Source organism: Arachis hypogaea, chromosome 5, assembly GCF_003086295.3.
Source record: "Arachis hypogaea cultivar Tifrunner chromosome 5, arahy.Tifrunner.gnm2.J5K5, whole genome shotgun sequence".
Lineage (NCBI taxonomy): Eukaryota > Viridiplantae > Streptophyta > Magnoliopsida > Fabales > Fabaceae > Arachis > Arachis hypogaea.
In genome coordinates this window covers 17,949,316-17,955,609 of record NC_092040.1, presented here as the reverse complement: position 1 = coordinate 17,955,609, position 6,294 = coordinate 17,949,316, and positions in this window count along the sequence as shown.

Genomic DNA, 6,294 nt, shown 5'->3' with positions numbered 1-6,294 from the left:
AAGAAAATTTAAACATTGGTGTTTGAGACAAGAAAGTACTAACCCATGGAGATCGGTATCGACCTCCCCACACTTAAAGATTGCACCGTCCTCGGTGCATGCTGAGATGTGCAGGTGAACGGGCTGTTCTAACTGATGCTTTTCTTCAAGGATTGTCCTGATGGACTTGTTTGTCTCTCCCATGTGATCGTCTTCCGGTTCTCTTCCGGGTGGCCATCCTAAAAGAAAAAAAAAGGGAAGAAAAGTAACCCAAAAATAAAGATAGAAATTAAAAGATGGAGTATGGTTGGGTTAATGCCAGAGGAAAAGGGTCTCATTCACATGGTAGCTACAACATGTAAGAAAACAATAGAAGCCATGGCATACCAGTGGTGCAGAATATGCAACAATGGGGGAGAGAGTGGGGAAGGAAAGATAATATAAATTAAAAATCAATACAAAAGTAATACAGGTATAAAAGATTGGCATTGATTTAAATAATATTACCTAACCAGAATAAAACAAGTCATAAGCACCAAGATAATACCAGAGAAGAAATAACAGTTGAATAAAAACATTTGAACACCAATGGTAAAATAATAAATTTAGAAAAAAAAAATATGCAATGAATGAAAGTATGCAAATAAAATAAAATAAAATGAGAGGGAAAAAGGAGGAGAAGAAGAAAAAGAAAGTGAGAAAGGAGAGAGAAGGAAGAAATTAGGATTAGAAAAGAGAGGATAAGAAAATTGGCACTAATATGGATAGGTTGTGCGACGCTGGCGACGCGGTCGCGTGGTGCGCGATAAGGTTGGGCGACGCGGACGCGTGGGGCACGCGATCGCGTGACTCGATTTGTGCTAGTGGCGCGAGTGCAGCCTCGCGGTTGCACAACTCTCTGTTCGAAACTTGGTATTGCCCAAATCCAGGTTGACGCGGTCGCGTGGTCGACGCGATCGCGCGGATGGCCTTATTTCCAATATGACGCGGACGCGTGGGTGACGCGTTCGCATGGCAGGGCTTGTGCTGCTAGCACGGGTCCAGCCCAATTCCAGCTCAACTTTCGGCCATACACCCTTTTTACGCCGATTTCAGGTCACGCGGCCGCGTGGGTGACGCGGTCGCGTGGGAGGCTATTTTTCCAAATGACGCGGATGCGTCATCGACGCATTCGCGTGGAGTCAATTTGTGCTAATAGCGCGCCTCCAGCCCTGCTCCTGTGTAACCCTCTGTTCACTTTATTATTCTCTCATCTCTTTGCGACGCAGACGCGTCGCTGATGCGGTCGCGTCGCGTGCTCGCTTTTTTTTTTTTAATGCAATATGCAGATGCAAATGCAATGCTTAATGTGAATGCTATGCATGATTCCAGGTTCAATAAAATAAAATAAAACTGAAAAGCAAATAAAACTAAATAAAAATGAAAAATAAACGATCATACCATGGTGGGTTGTCTCCCACCTAGCACTTTTAGTTATAGTACTTAAGTTGGACATTTGATGAGCTTCCTGCTAGGGTGGCTTGTGCTTGTATTGATCCAGGAATCTCCACCAATGTTTGTACTTCCAATAGCCTCCGGGATCCCAAACAAGGCGCAAAAAGCCTTCAAGCAAGTTAAAGCAAGTGACAAGGCCCCAAGAGTGGTGATTGGTAGAATGGATTCCGGGGTCCCAGACCTTGCCTTTGCACCCGTCTTTTGGTTGAGCAATATTGTTCCATCCGGGTGGCAAGCAGTCTGAATTCTCAGGTAATCGGCCAAACAACTTTCTAGACCCATTCAGTTGAGCTTTATACCAACCTTTACGTTTAAACTTAAAGCTTCCAACCATGATGAACCTTGCAGGACAATTCTTACCACTGGCCATCTTCCTCTTGCTCTTATTGCCACAAAGAGCTCTAAGTTGACCATCCGTCTCCAGTAGCCCATATTCAAGTGGGATTAGAAAGCTATGGGATATGAATTTTACCCACTTGAATGTTGTGAAGGATGATGGCGACTTAGGGGGAGGTATCTTTAATGAAATTGCAAGCTCCACTCCCTTGTGCTCTTCTCTGATAATTACCACCTCTTTGCAAACTTCTACAATTTCAACCTCTTCCTCTTGGTAGCTTGATGAGCGGATAATTTATACGCTTTTTGGCATTGTTTTTAGTATGTTTTTAGTATATTTTAGTTAGTTTTTAGTATATTTTTATTAGTTTTTAGTTAAAATTCACTTTTCTGGACTTTACTATGAGTTTGTGTGTTTTTCTGTGATTTCAGGTATTTTCTGGCTGAAATTGAGGGTCCTGAGCAAAAATCTAATTCAGAGACTGAAAAGGACTGCAGATGCTGTTGGATTCTGACCTCCCTGCACTCGAAGTGGATTTTCTGGAGCTACAGAAGCCCATTTGGCGCGATCTCAACGGCGTTGGAAAGTAGACATCCTGGGCTTTCCAGCAATGTATAATAGTCCATACTTTGCCCGAGATTTGATGGCCCAAACCGGCGTGGCAAATCAGCCTCAGAATTTCCAGCGTTTAACGCTGGAACTGGCATAAAACTTGGAGTTAAACGCCCAAACTGGCATGAAAGCTGGTGTTTAACTCCAGAAAAAGTCTCTACAAATGAAAGCTTCAATGCTCAGCCCAAGCACACACTAAGTGGACCCAGAAGTGGATTTTTATGTCATTTACTCATTTCTGTATACCCTAGGTTACTAGTTCAATATTAATAGGATCTTTTGACATTGTATCTGTACCTCATGACACTTTACACGTTTCTTTGTGTACTTCCTACGGCATGAGTCTCTAAACCTCATGGTTGGGGGTGAGGAGCTCTGCTGTGTCTTGATGGATTAATGCAATTACTACTGTTTTTCATTCAATTATGCTTGCTTCCATTCTATGATATTACTTGTTCTTAAACTGGATGAATGTGATGATCCGTGACACTCATCATCATTCTCAACTATGAACGTGTGCCTGACAACCACCTCCGTTCTACCTTAGATTAAGTAGATATCTCTTGGATTCTTTAATCAGAATCTTCGTGGTATAAGCTAGAACTGATGGCGGCATTCAAGAGAATCCGGAAGGTCTAAACCTTGTCTATGGTATTCTGAGTAGGATTCAATGATTGAATGACTGTGACGAGCTTCAAACTCCTGAGGGCGGGGCGTTAGTGACAGACGCAAAAGAATCACTGGATTCTATTCCGGCCTGATTGAGAACCGACAGATGGATAGCCGTGCCGTGACAGGGTGCGTTGAACATTTCCACTGAGAGGATGGGAGGTAGCCACTGACAACGGTGAAACCCTTGCATACAGCTTGCCATGGAAGGAGCCTTGCGTGCTTGAAGAAGAAGACAGTAGGAAAGTAGAGATTCAGAAGATGGAGCATCTCCAAAACCTCAACCTGTTCCCCATTACTGCAGAACAAGTACTTATTTTATGTTCTTTTACTTTTCACAATCAACCTTGATAATTATTGATATCCTGACTAAGATTTACAAGATAACCATAGTTTGCTTCAAGCCGACAATCTCCGTGGGATCGACCCTTACTCACGTAAGGTATTACTTGGACGACCCAGTGCACTTGCTGGTTAGTTGTGCGGGATTGCAAAGTGTGATTGCAATTTCGTGCACCAAGTTTTTGGCGCCGTTGCCGGGGATTGTTCGAGTTTGGACAACTGACGGCTTATCTTGTTGCTTAGATTAGGACTGTTTTGTTTTCGTCGGTTTAGAGTCTCTTAGTTGAGTCTAGTTTCATATTTTAAGTTTGGTGTCAATTGCATGCTTTTGTTTTTCTTCTAATTTTCGAATTTGCATGTCTTTAGCCCCTTTTTGATCCGTAAAAATTCTAAGTTTGGTGTCCTCTTTGTGTTTTTCTTTTAAAATTTTCAAAAATTTGTGTTTGATTTTCTAAAAATTTTAAGTTTGGTGTCATTTTGTTGTTTTTCTCTTTCCTCATTTCAAAAATCAAATCTTTTTCATAAAATTTTTTTCAATCATATCTTTCTAATTGCTAATCTCAAAATCTTTTTAATTAACTAGTTGATTCAGTTTTCAATTTGCTTTGATCTTATTTTCTTTTAATTTTCGAATTTTTATTTTATTTTCCTTTTGTTTTTATTTTATTTTTCGGTTAATTCAAAAATATATATATATATATATATATATATATTTTTATCTATTTGCAATCCATATCATTTCCCTTTATCCATTATGGTCCTAAGTGGGATTGATCAGTCCAGAAGGACTCTGGGGTCATATGCTAACCCCATTACAGCTGCATATGGGAGTAGTATCTGTACACCTCCCATCAAAGCAAGTAGCTTTGAGCTAAACCCTCAACTCATTATCATAGTGCAGCAAAATTGCCAGTATTCCGGTATTCCTCAGGAAGAGCCTACTGAGTTTCTGGCACAGTTCTTACAAATTGCTGACACAGTACGTGATAAAGAGGTGGATCAGGATGTCTACAGACTATTACTGTTTCCATTTGCTGTAAAAGATCAAGCTAAGAGGTGGTTGAATAACCAACCTACAGCAAGCATAAAGACATGGAAACAGTTATCAGACAAATTCCTGAATCACTTTTACCCTCCAAAGAGGATGACACAGTTAAGGCTGGACATCCAAGGCTTTAAACAAGAGGATAATGAATCCCTTTATAATGTCTGGGAGAGGTATAGAGGTATGCTAAGAAAATGCCCCTCTGAAATGTTTTCAGAGTGGGTACAGTTAGACATTTTCTACTATGGGCTTACAGAAAAAGCTCAAATGTCTTTAGACCACTCAGCTGGTGGATCTATACACATGAGGAAGACAATTGAGGAGGCTCAAGAGCTTATAGACACTGTTGCTAGAAATCAATATTTGTACTCTAGCAATGAGTTCTCCCCAAAAGAGGAAGTCATGGCAGTAGCCACTGATCCCAATCCTCAAGAACAGATGATTGAGCTTAATCAACAATTGCTCCTGATGACAGAACAGTTAGCAGAATTTAAAGAGATGCTCCACGAAACTAAAGTTGCTAACAAGAATATAGAACTGCAGTTGAATCAAGCAAAACAGCAAATATCTAAACAGATAATAGAAGAATGTCAAGTAGTTCAACTGAGGAGTGGGAAGACATTGAATAACACTGCTCAAAAGAGCAAAAAGCCAAATAAGGAACAATTGACAGAGGATAACCAAACCACTGTTCAAAATTCCTCTGAGGACAGTAAGAGCCCAGAGAGGAACACTTTTGGCGTTCAAACGCCAGAAAAGGGGGGAAAGCTGGCGTTAAACGCCCATTCCCTGCCCAGTTCTGGCGTTCAAGCGCCAGAGAAGGGAGAGAAGTTGGCGTTAAACGCCCAATCTTCACCCAATTCTGGCGTTCAGACGCCAAGAGAGGATCAGACACCTGAGAGTGCTGACAGTAATCCCTCTAAAAAGGCTTCTTCAACCACTTCTGTAAGGAATAAACCTGCAGAATCTAAGGTTGAAGAATATAAAGCCAAGATGCCTTATCCTCAGAAACTCCGCCAAGCAGAACAGGATAAGCAATTTGCCCGCTTTGCAGACTATCTAAGGACTCTTGAAATAAAGATTCCGTTTGCAGAGGCACTTGAGCAAATACCTTCTTATGCTAAGTTCATGAAAGAAATCTTAAGTCATAAGAAGAATTGGAGAGAAACTGAAAAAGTATTTCTCACTGAAGAATGCAGTGCAGTCATCTTGAAAAGCTTACCAGAAAAGCTTCAAGATCCAGGGAGCTTTATGATACCATGCACATTAGAAGGCGCTTGCACTAAGACAGCCTTATGTGATCTTGGAGCAAGTATCAATCTAATACCTGCATCCACTATCAGAAAGCTTGGGTTGACTGAAGAAGTCAAACCAACCCGGATATGCCTCCAACTTGCTGATGGCTCCATTAAACACCCATCAGGCATAATAGAGGACATGATTGTCAAGGTTGGGTCATTCGCCTTTCCAACTGACTTTGTGGTGCTAGAAATGGAGGAGCACAAGAGTGCAACTCTCATTCTAGGAAGACCTTTCCTAGCAACTGGACGAACTCTTATTGATGTACAAAAAGGGGAAGTAACCCTGAGAGTCAATGAGGATGAGTTCAAGTTGAATGCTGTAAAAGCTATGCAGCATCCAGACACACCAAATGACTGCATGGGCGCTGACATTATTGACTCTCTGGTAGAAGAGATCAATATGACTGAAAGCCTAGAATCAGAGCTTGAGGACATCTTCAAGGATGCTCAACCTGATCAAGAAGAACCAGAGGAAACAAAGGAATTTTCGAAAATTCCTCAGGAGGAGGATAAGC